Raw genomic sequence first — 13,467 nt, 5'->3', positions numbered from 1 at the left:
AACTCATCAAAAGTTTTCACCGAGTTCCTACTAATCTTCTCTTAGTAGTTGTCGTTCAAGGTTCGATAGAAATCTTCTTTCAACATATGATCTCCCGATATACTCCGGGCAAAATTGGATCTTTGACAAAAAAACGGATTTGAGAGTGTTCAAATCTATCGACCCTTGCCTCAAGGCACGCAACTCATCCTTAAGCCTAGAGAGATCGGCCGAAGTGCGGTACTCCTTGAAAAATTCCGCCTTGAACTCGTTCCACGTAAAATCCATACATTGTTCTTCACCATAAAGTTGGATTTTCGCGTCCCACCACAACTTGGCATCACCCCTTGATAATGCTAGAAATGAACACATATTTCATAGCATTATCCTTCAAGAAAGACAAGCTTTTAGTTGCAATTGTTCTAATTCTAAGTGATATTCGTTTAAATAATAAAAGGTGAAGATAAAAGACAGAATCGACGATTTGAAGACGCAAACGACCAAAAAACTAAAAAGTACAAAGTACAATCCAAGTGGTTCAATTTATTGATGAGAAACGTCTCAAAATTATAAGAGTACAAGTCGCAAAACGCAAAGTACAAGATATTAAATCGTACGAAAAGGCGTTCGAAAATCCGGAACCAAGACATGAACCAACTATCAACGTGCGACTCAACGGACGTAAAATTACAAGTCAACTATGTACAAGAATATAATATTATATATAATATTATATATTATATTTATCAGCAGCCCACGTTTTGGATATGTTCGATGAGCTGGAATCCAAAGTTCCGCAGTCGCGGAGATGTGAGGAGAAAAACATCCGCAGTCGCGGAGCTCTACAGTTCAGAGTGGGCCTATAAAAGGCCACGCATTCTGCCGATTTCTTTACACCTTTTTCTACTTCAATCTCTCAATCTATATTTATATTTATAATTTTAATTTTAATATTAAGTTAATAATAATAATAAGGTTATTTTAGCGAATGTTTTAAGGTTTGTAAGTCGAAACTCTGTCCGTGTAACACTACACGATTAATACTCATTGTAAGTTATGTTCAACCTTTTTAAATTAATGTCTCGTAGCTAAGTTATTATTATGTTTATTTAAGCCGAAGTAATCGCGATGTTGGACTAAATATTAAGACTGAGTTATTAGGCTTTGGACCATAATTGGGGTTTGGACAAAAGATCGACACTTGCGGAAATTGGACTATGGGCTATTAATGGGCTTTATATTAACTAAATGATATCTCGTTAATTTAATATAGAGATTTACAATTTGACGTATCTATATATAACCATTTACGCTTAATTGGGTACGGTGGGCGGGATATTTATAAATACGAATAATTGTTCATTTGACCGGACACGGGGATGGATTAATAGTCACTGGACTCATTAAAACAGGGGTGGATTACATTCAAGGGTAATTGGTGTAATTGTTAACAAAGTATTAAAACCTTGGAATACACGCAGTCGATAACCTGGTGTATTCATTAAACAAAGTATTAAGACCTTGTTACAGTTTAAGTCCCCAATTAGTTGGAATATTTGACTTCGAGTATAAGGTTAATTTGGCAAAGACTCTCGCACTTTATAATTATGACCGATGGACTATTATGGACAAAACCAGATGGACTTATCAAATAATCCCGAACAAAGGACAATTAACCCATGGTAATAAATTAAAATCAACACGTCAAACATCATGATTACGGAAGTTTAAATAAGCATAATTCTCCTATTTTATATCTCATCGCACTTTTATTTACTGTCATTTTATTTATTGTCATTTTATTTATCGAACTCTAAATTATCGTACTTTTATTTTATCGCACTTTTAATTATCGTCATTTACTTTACGCTTTAAATTAAGTTATATTTAATATTTTACATTAGGTTTTAATTGTGATTTAAGATGGAAAAGCGACAAACCGGTCATTAAACGGTAAAACCCCCATTTTATAATAATAATAATAATAATAATAATAATAATAACAATACTTATATATATATTTATACAAATATAGTTAATAAAAATATAGCGTTAAGCTCAGCAGATCCCTGTGGAATGAACCAGACCTACTAAAAACTACACTACTCTACGATTAGGTACACTGCCTATAAGTGTTGTAGTAAGGTTTAGGTATATCCATTCTATAAATAAATAAGTAACTTGTGTAAAATTGTATCGTATTTAATAGTATTTCGTAATAAAATAATATCTATTTCGTACTACACCTTGCACACATCAAGTATTTTTAGCGCCGCTGCCGGGGAACGCCATAAAACGATATAAAAAAAGATTTTTATTAAGTTTTAATCTATTTTTGTAAAAAAAATATATTTTTTATATATAATTTTTAAATATATAATATATATATATATATAAGTTATATTTTTAATATTTAGTTTATAAATTTATTTCTAATTTAAGTTTTTAAAATATAAGTTTTATTTTCTATAAATTAAAATCAGAAAATGAAAAATAAAAAAATATATATAAATATATATTAAAAACTGAACCTGCGAATTTGAGCCTGCAATCATCTGAGACTCCATCTCTCCGCAGTCGCGGAGCTTTTCTGGCAGAGGGTACCGCAGTCACGGAGCTGCTCTGACAGGCTCAACCTAGTACTGCATTAATTACGGGATTAGGGTTAGATTTTATAATAATTACTATTATTAGGGTTTAATTTAATTAGTTTTTAGTTTTAACTTGTAATATTAAGTTTATTTATTATTATTAACTATATAAATTAATATTTTTATAAAATAAAAATATAAAAATAAAATATTTATATAAATTTTATTTTTATCATTTTAGTTTATATCTTTTTATAATTGTATATTTTTAACGTTTAATCCGTAATTTGTAATTTATCGTTCGTAACTAGTTTTAAACTTAGTTTTTGCCGTAGTTATTTTATATTTCTAGATTCTTAGGCTTTGCCGTAAAATCCCTTAAGTAATTTTTCTTTAGATTAAGATTTAGGCACTTTAGAATTTTACGTCGTCGCTTATCGCTTTAATATTTAATAAATTTCAGTACCTTTTAAGTAATTGCCGTTTTTGGATATAGAATTCCTTTTAAGCTTTAATACTTCTAGACGCAAGTTTTAATTTTTAGTTTTTAGACTTTTAAGTTTCGACGCTTTACTTTCTTATTTTTATTTTTCTACTATTTGTTTTTCGTCGTTTGTTTTTCGACCTCTTATTTCTCGACGCGCTTTTTCTTTTTCATTTCTACGCTCTAGTTTTTAGGACCTGGAATTTTCTATATTTTCTTTAAATTTTGGCGAAAAATTATTTTAAGTGGTTAAATTGATAGACATCCAAAATTTTCTGGTTTGTAGTAATAGTTGGATTTGTTAGTGGCGAGTTGTGGGCTTCCGATTTAAAAGGTCCTGGCTACCTGCTGCATCTATTGGCTATTCGAAACGTGGGCAAAATCAGAAAAGTCTATTAATTTGATAACTTTAATAATTTTTATCTTTATAACTAATAGGATATTCAGTGAATGCACCGAGCAAAACGTTCACCACCTTTCATACGTTCACCACCTGTAACTCGATCAAGACATCTAGCCAATATTGTCGCCATTGATTTTTCTTTAGAATCATCATCAAGTCGACCAAGTACTCCAATTCAAATTTCCGATAATCCGATTTTTGAACCCGACTTCACAATTGAGAACCCGGAGGATATTCAAGGACAATTCAGAGATCCTGAACCACTAATCATTCCTCCTGAACCACAAATCATTCAACCAGAGATTGTCGAGGAAGAAACCATTAAATCAGAATCCTCGAGTGATTCAGATTCAACAAATTCAATCATGGAAAATCAGGAACCTCTAAGTATGGAAGATCGAATGAGAGCTACACGCACAGGCCAAGGTCATGCCATTATTCAACCAGACATTAATGCGCCAGATTATGAAATCAAAGGACAAATCCTACACATGGTAACTAATCAATGCCAATTTAGTGGTACGTCAAAAGAAGATCAAACGAACATCTTCGAACTTTTAATAGTATCTGTACTTTATTTAAAATCAGAGAAGTTGAGGATGAACAGATCTATCTCATGTTATTTCCTTGAAATTTAAAGGGAGAAGCCAAAGATTGGTTAGAATCATTACCTGAATGGGCGATTGACACATGGGATGTTTTAGTTGAGAAATTTCTTAAAAAATTCTTTCCGGCATCTAAAGCCGTGAGACTTCAAGGAGAAATTGTTACGTTCGCGCAAAAGCCAAATGAAACATTATATGAGGCATGGACAAGATTCGGAAAGTTGTTGAGAGGATGTCCTTAACATGAATTAGACACTTATCAAATATTGCAAATATTCTACCAAGGATGCGATGTTGCTACACGAAAAGACATCGACACAGCAGCTGGTGGTTCCATTATGAAGAAAACCGCTACTGAAGCTCACAAAATTATTGATAACATAGCCTCCCACTCACATGAGTGGCATCAGGAAAAAGATATCTTCCGTTCATCTAAAGCGGCTAGAGCCGATTCTAGCCATGACTTTGATTCCATTTTTGCAAAGCTAGATGCTTTCGAGAGACGAATGAAAAAGATGACTAAAGATATTCACGCAATACGAATTAGTTGTGAGCAGTGTGGAGGACCACATTTGACAAAAGATTGTCTCAGTATTGAACAAACAATGGAACAAAGAGAGAATGTTTCATACATGAATCAAAGGTCTGAAAATAATTATCAGAATAATTATCAACCGCCAAGACCAAACTACAATCAAAATCAGAATTATAACCGAAATATTCCATACAACAGCCAAGAAGGTCCTAGCAATCAACAAGAATCCAATAATACTTATAACCAGCAAAGACCTATTTTTTCAAATAAACCACCACAAACCGATGATAAAAAGCCAAATTTAGAAGATATGATGTCGAAGCTAGTTGAATCTCAAACTCAATTTTTCACATCTCAGAAGCAAACTAATGAACAAAATGCTCAAGCATTTAGAAATCAACAAGCTTCAATCCAAAATCTAGAACAAGAAGTAAGCAACCTAGCAAGGTTAATAGGTGAAAGAAAACCGGGGAGTCTACCTAGCGATACAAATGCTAACCCCCGAAATGAAACAGCTAAAGCCATTACCACAAGAAGTGGTATTACACTTAAACCACCTGAAATGCCTGTAAATTCAGATGACTCTATTCCTACTACACAAGAACCACAATCTGAGCAAGAGAAGGAAAAAGAACCGGTAGTTGAAAAGGTTAATGAAGATAACACAGTTAAGGCAAAGCCTTATGTTAAACCATACCAACCACCACTTTCTTACCCGAGTAAAATAAGAAAAGAAAGACTTGAAGCCGAGCAATCCAAATTCTTGGATATGTTTAATTAAATAAATGTCAATCTTCCTTTCATTGATGTGATTTCAGGAATGCCAAGATATGCTAAATTCTTGAAAGATCTAATCACAAATAGAAAGAAAATGAAAGAACTCTCGGATGTTACAATGAATGCTAATTGTTCTGCAGTGTTGTTGAATAAGCTACCAGAAAAACTCTCTAATCCAGGAAGTTTCACAATTCCATGTTTTCTGGGTAGTCTTAGTTCAATAGAAGCATTGGCAGACTTAGGTGCTAGTATAAATTTAATGCCGTATTCACTATACAATAAACTAGATCTCGGAGAATTGAAACCAACACGAATAAGCATACAACTAGTTGACCGATCAGTAAAATATTCTAGAGGGATAATGGAGAACATGCTAGTTAAAGTTGGTACTTTAGTATTTTCAGTATACTTTGTTATTCTGGACATTGAAGAAGATTCTCGAGTTCCTCTCATATTAGGAAGACCATTCTTAAACACGGCTAAAGCAATAATAGACATGTTTGGTAAGAAATTGACCCTAAGTATAGAGGACGAGAGTGTTACCTTTTCTGTTGATAGAGCCATGCAACAACCGCAATCTGCAGATGATACATGTTATTATGTTCAAACTATAGACTCACATGCAGAATTGTTAGAAGAATTTCCAGAATTACAAGGAATGGGAGAATGTTCTTTAGGAGAAGGAACTGAACCAATTGACGAAGCTGAAATGTTAGCCGCACTCATGGCTAATGAATACAAACCAACAACAGAAGAACTTCAAATGCTAAAAGAGGAAGACAGATATCGATATAAATCATCGATAGAAGAACCACCGATATTGGAGTTAAAGCCACTTCCAAACCATTTGGAATACGCTTATTTACATGGTGAATCTGAATTTCCTGTAATAATATCGTCTTCTCTTACGGAAAATGAAAAATCTCAACTCATTTCTGTGCTAAAATCTCATAAACCAGCTATTGCATGGAAGATTCATGACATTAAAGGAATAAGTCCTTCGTATTGCACACATAAAATCCTTATGGAAGAAGGTCATAAAACTTATGTGCAACACCAACGAAGACTAAATCCAAATATGCAAGATGTTGTTAAGAAAGAAATTATTAAACTGCTCGATGCAGGTTTAATTTATCCAATCTCTGATAGTCCATGGGTAAGCCCAGTTCAATGTGTATCTAAGAAGGGTGGCATGACTGTCATCACAAATGAAAAAGATGAGCTTATTCCTACTAGGACTGTAATGGGATGTCGTGTTTGTATTGATTATAGAAAACTAAATGACGCCACCAAAAAAGATCACTTTCCTTTACATTTCATTAATCAAATGTTGGAAAGGTTAGTTGGGAATAGTTACTATTGTTTTCTTGACGATTTCTCCAGATACTTTCAAATTCCAATAGCACCCGAGGACCAAGAGAAAACCACCTTCACGTGCCCTTATGGTACTTTTGCTTACAAACGCATGCCATTTGGACTTTGCAACGCCCCTGTAACCTTTCAAAGGTGCATGATGACGATTTTTCACGACATGATACAAGAATGCATGGAAGTTTTCATGGATGACGTGATACTTTTGAAACATGTCTAGTTAATCTTGAACAAATGCTTATTAGATGCGAGAAATTAAATCTAGTACTTAATTGGGAGAAATGCCATTTCATGGTTAAAGAAGGCATCGTTCTTGGTCATAAAATTTCAAAGGAAGGAATTGAAGTGGATAGAGCTAAAGTAGATGTAATTGCTAAATTTTCACATCCCACCAATGTTAGAGGAGTTAGGAGTTTTCTAGGGCATGCCGGTTTTTACCGACGTTTCATAAAAGATTTTTCTAAAATTGCCACTCCTATGAATAAACTCCTTGAAAAAGATGCTCCATTCATCTTTTTAGATGAATGCATCAAATCTTTTAATATTCTTAAAGAAAAACTCACTAATGCGCCGATCATGATAACTCCAAATTGGAATCTACCATTTAAACTCATGTGCGATGCAAGTAATTTTGCAATGGGAGCCGTTTTAGGTCAAAGGATTGAAAAACGATTTCAACCTATCTATTACGCTAGTAAGACGTTACAAGGAGCACAAACGAATTACACAACTACTAAAAAAGAACTCCTTGCTATCGTCTTTGCTTTTGACAAATTTCGTTCATATCTCGTTCTAGCTAAAACGGTGGTCTATACTGATCATTCTGCTCTTAGATACCTATTTTCAAAACAAGATGCCAAACCACGATTAATCCATTGGATCTTACTCTTACAAGAGTTCGATATTGAAATCCGAGACAAAAAGGGAGCAGAAAATCTCGCCGCTGATGTAGTGACCCGAACTTTTCCATGTTTATATATATATTAAATGAAATTGTTATTTACATGATTAAGTGTTTCCAACATATTAAGCAATCAAACTTGTTAAGACTTGATTAATTGAAATAGGTTTCATATAGATAATTGACCACCCAAGTTGACCGGTGATTCACGAACGTTAAAACTTGTAAAAACTATACGATGACATATATATGGTTATATATATAGTTAACATGATTTTATTATAAGTATGTATCTCATTAGGTATTTTAATAATGAGTTATAAACATAAAAATGAGACTATTAATTTAAGAAACTCGAAAACGATATATATAACGATTATCGTTATAACAACGTCTTACTAGGTACATATGAATCATATTAAGATATTGATACACTTGGTTAATTATGTTAAATGATAAGTAAATATATTATTAAGTGTATTAACAATGAAATACATATGTAAAAATAAGACTACTAACTTAATGATTTCGAAACGAGACATATATGTAACGATTATCGTTGTAACGACATTTAACTGTATATATATCATACTAAGATATATTATATATCATAATATCATGATAATATAACAATTTAACATCTAATTTGTTATAATAAACAATGGGTTAACAATATTCAACAAGATCGTTAACATAAAGGTTTCAAAACAACATTTACATGTAACGACTAACGATGACTTAACGACTCAGTTAAAATGTATATACATGTAGTGTTTTAATATGTATTCATGCACTTTTGAAAGACTTCAAGACACTTATCAAAATACTTCTACTTAACAAAAATGCTTACAATTACATCCTCGTTCAGTTTCATCAACAATTCTACTCGTATGCACCCGTATTCGTACTCGTACAATACACAGCTTTTAGATGTATGTACTATTGGTATATACACTCCAATGATCAGATCTTAGCAGCCCATGTGAGTCACCTAACACATGTGGGAACCATCATTTGGCAACTAGCATGAAATATCTCATAAAATTACAAAAATATAAGTAATCATTCATGACTTATTTACATGAAAACAAAATTACATATCCTTTATATCTAATTCATACACCAACGACCAAAAACACCTACAAACACTTTCATTCTTCAATTTTCTTCATCTAATTGATCTCTCTCAAGTTCTATCTTCAAGTTCTAAGTGTTCTTCATAAATTCCAAAAGTTCTAGTTTCATAAAATCAAGAATACTTCCAAGATTGCAAGTTTACTTCCAAGTTTTCAAATCCATTCCAAGTAATCATCCAAGATCAAGAAACCTTTGTTACTTACAGTAGGGTATCTTTCTAATACAAGGTAATAATCATATTCAAACTTTAATTCAATTTCTATAACTATAACAATCTTATTTCGAGTGGAAATCTTACTTGAAATTGTTTTCGTGTCATGATTCTGCTTCAAGAACTTTCAAGCCATCCAAGGATCCTTTGAAGCTTGATCTATTTTTCTCATTTCCAGTAGGTTTATCCAAGGAACTTGAGGTAGTAATGATGTTCATAACATCATTCGATTCATACATATAAAGCTATCTTTTTCGAAGGTTTAAACTTGTAATCACTAGAACATAGTTTAGTTAATTCTAAACTTGTTCGCAAATAAAAGTTAATCCTTCTAACTTGACTTTTAAAATCAACTAAACACATCTTCTATATCTATATGATATGCTAACTTAATGATTTAAAACCTGGAAACACGAAAAACACCGTAAAACCGGATTTATGCCGTTGTAGTAACACCGCGGGCTGTTTTGGGTTAGTTAATTAAAAACTATGATAAACTTTGATTTAAAAGTTGTTATTCTGGAAAAATGATTTTTATTATGAACATGAAACTATATCCAAAAATTATGGTTAAACTCAAAGTGGAAGTATGTTTTCTAAAATGGTCATCTAGACGTCGTTCTTTCGACTGAAATGACTACCTTTATAAAAACGACTTGTAACTTATTTTTCCGACTATCAATCTATACTTTTTCTGTTTAGATTCATAAAATAGAGTTCAATATGAAACCATAGCAATTTGACTCACTCAAAACGGATTTAAAATGAAGAAGTTATGGGTAAAACAAGATTGGATAATTTTTCTCATTTTAGCTACGTGAAAATTGGTAACAAATCTATTCCAACCATAACTTAATCAACTTGTACTGTATATTATCTGTAGTGACCCGAACTTTTCCATGTTTATATATATTAATTGAGATTGATATTTACATGATTAAATGTTTCCAACATGTTAAGCAATCAAACTTGTTAAGACTTGATTAATTGAAATATGTTTCATATAGACAATTGACCACCCAAGTTGACCGGTGATTCACGAACGTTAAAACTTGTAAAAACTATATGATGACATATATATGGATATATATATAATTAACATGATACTATGATAAGTAAACATATCATTAAGTATATTAACAATGAACTACATATGTAAAAACAAGACTACTAACTTAATGATTTTAAAACGAGACATATATGTAACGATTATCGTTGTAAAGACATTTAATGTATATATATATCATATTAAGAGATATTCATACATGATAATATCATGATAATATAATAATTTAAAATCTCATTTGATATTATAAACATTGGGTTAACAACATTTAACAAGATCGTTAACCTAAAGGTTTCAAAACAACACTTACATGTAACGACTAATGATGACTTAACGACTCAGTTAAAATGTATATACATGTAGTGTTTTAATATGTATTTATGCACTTTTGAAAGACTTCAATACACTTATCAAAATACTTATACTTAACAAAAATGCTTAAAATTACATCCTCGTTCAGTTTCATCAACAATTCTACTCGTATGCACCCGTATTCGTACTCGTACAATACACAGCTTTTAGATGTATGTACTATTGGTATATACACTCCAATGATCAGCTCTTAGCAGCCCATGTGATTCACCTAACACATGTGGGAACCATCATTTGGCAACTAGCATGAAATATCTCATAAAATTACAAAAATATGAGTAATCATTCATGACTTATTTACATGAAAACAAAATTACATATCCTTTATATCTAATCCATACACCAACGACCAAAAACACCTACAAACACTTTCATTCTTCAATTTTCTTCATCTAATTGATCTCTCTCAAGTTCTATCTTCAAGTTCTAAGTGTTCTTCATATATTCTACAAGTTCTAGTTACATAAAATCAAGAATACTTTCAAGTTTGCTAGCTCACTTCCAATCTTGTAAGGTGATCATCCAACCTCAAGAAATCTTTGTTTCTTAAAGTAGGTTATCATTCTAATACAAGGTAATAATCATATTCAAATTTTGGTTCAATTTCTATAACTATAACAATCTTATTTCAAGTGATGATCTTACTTGAACTTGTTTTCGTGTCATGATTCTGCTTCAAGAACTTCGAGCCATCCAAGGATCCGTTGAAGCTAGATCCATTTTTCTATTTTCCAGTAGGTTTATCCAAGGAACTTAAGGTAGTAATAATGTTCATAACATCATTCGATTCATACATATAAAGCTATCTTATTTGAAGGTTTAAACTTGTAATCACTAGAACATAGTTTAGTTAATTCTAAACTTGTTCGCAAACAAAAGTTAATCCTTCTAACTTGACTTTTAAAATAAACTAAACACATGTTCTATATCTATATGATATGCTAACTTAATGATTTAAAACCTGGAGACACGAAAAACACCGTAAAACCGGATTTACGCCGTCGTAGTAACACCGCGGGCTGTTTTGGGTTAGTTAATTAAAAACTATGATAAACTTTGATTTAAAAGTTGTTATTCTGAGAAAATGATTTTTATTATGAACATGAAACTATATCCAAAAATTATGGTTAAACTCAAAGTGGAAGTATGTTTTCTAAAATGGTCATCTAGACGTCGTTCTTTCGACTGAAATGACTACCTTTACAAAAACGACTTGTAACTTATTTTTCCGACTATAAACCTATACTTTTTATGTTTAGATTCATAAAATAGAGTTCAATATGAAACCATAGCAATTTGATTCACTCAAAACGGATTTAAAATGAAGAAGTTATGGGTAAAACAAGATTGGATAATTTTTCTCATTTTAGCTACGTTAAAATTGGTAACAAATCTATTCCAATCATAACTTAATCAACTTGTATTGTATATTATGTAATTTTGAGATACCATAGACACGTATACAATGTTTCGACCTATCATGTCGACACATCTATATATATTTCGGAACAACCATAGACACTCTATATGTGAATGTTGGAGTTAGCTATACAGGGTTGAGGTTGATTCCAAAATATATATAGTTTGAGTTGTGATCAATACTGAGATACGTATACACTGGGTCGTGGATTGATTCAAAATAATATTTATCGATTTATTTCTGTACATCTAACTGTGGACAACTAGTTGTAGGTTACTAACGAGGACAGCTGACTTAATAAACTTAAAACATCAAAATATATTAAAAGTGTTGTAAATATATTTTGAACATACTTTGATATATATGTATATATTGTTATAGGTTCGTGAATCAACCAGTGGTCAAGTCTTACTTCCCGACGAAGTAAAAATATGTGAAAGTGAGTTATAGTCCCACTTTTAAAATCTAATATTTTTGGGATGAGAATACATGCAGGTTTTATAAATGATTTACAAAATAGATACAAGTACGTGAAACTACATTCTATGGTTGAATTATCGAAACCGAATATGCCCCTTTTTATTAAGTCTGGTAATCTAAGAATTAGGGAACAGACACCCTAATTGACGCGAATCCTAAAGATAGATCTATTGGGCCTAACAAACCCCATCCAAAGTACCGGATGCTTTAGTACTTCGAAATTTATATCATATCCGAAGGGTGTCCCGGAATGATGGGGATATTCTTATATATGCATCTTGTTAATGTCGGTTACCAGGTGTTCACCATATGAATGATTTTTATCTCTATGTATGGGATGTGTATTGAAATATGAAATCTTGTGGTCTATTATTATGATTTGATATATATAGGTTAAACCTATAACTCACCAACATTTTTGTTGACGTTTTAAGCATGTTTATTCTCAGGTGATTATTAAGAGCTTCCGCTGTCGCATACTTAAATAAGGACGAGATTTGGAGTCCATGCTTGTATGATATTGTGTAAAAACTGCATTCAAGAAACTTATTTTGTTGTAACATATTTGTATTGTAAACCATTATGTAATGGTCGTGCGTAAACAGGATATTTTAGATTATCATTATTTGATAATCTACGTAAAGCTTTTTTAAACCTTTATTGATGAAATAAAGGTTATGGTTTGTTTTAAAATGAATGCAGTCTTTGAAAAACGTCTCATATAGAGGTCAAAACCTCGCAACGAAATCAATTAATATGGAACGTTTTAATCAATAAGAACGGGACATTTCAGTTGGTATCCGAGCGTTGGTCTTAGAGAACCAGAATTTTGCATTAGTGTGTCTTATCGATTTTGTTAGGATGCATTAGTGAGTCTGGACTTCGACCGTGTTTACTTGAAAAATGATTGCTTAACAAATTTTGTTGGAAACTATATATTTTTAACATGTGAATATTATGTGATATATTAATCTCTTAACGCGTTTGATATTATGTGATAGATGTCTACCTCTAGAACAAGTCCCATTGACTCACCTAATAATAATGAAGAGTCAAATGTAAATTGGAATGATTCGTGGACTGATTCACAAGTTCCCGAAGAGGAACCGGAAGAAGAGTCGGAACCGGAAGAAGA

The sequence above is a fragment of the Rutidosis leptorrhynchoides genome, chromosome 3, assembly GCF_046630445.1.
Source record: "Rutidosis leptorrhynchoides isolate AG116_Rl617_1_P2 chromosome 3, CSIRO_AGI_Rlap_v1, whole genome shotgun sequence".
Classification (NCBI taxonomy): domain Eukaryota; kingdom Viridiplantae; phylum Streptophyta; class Magnoliopsida; order Asterales; family Asteraceae; genus Rutidosis; species Rutidosis leptorrhynchoides.
This window is presented reverse-complemented; position numbering follows the sequence as displayed.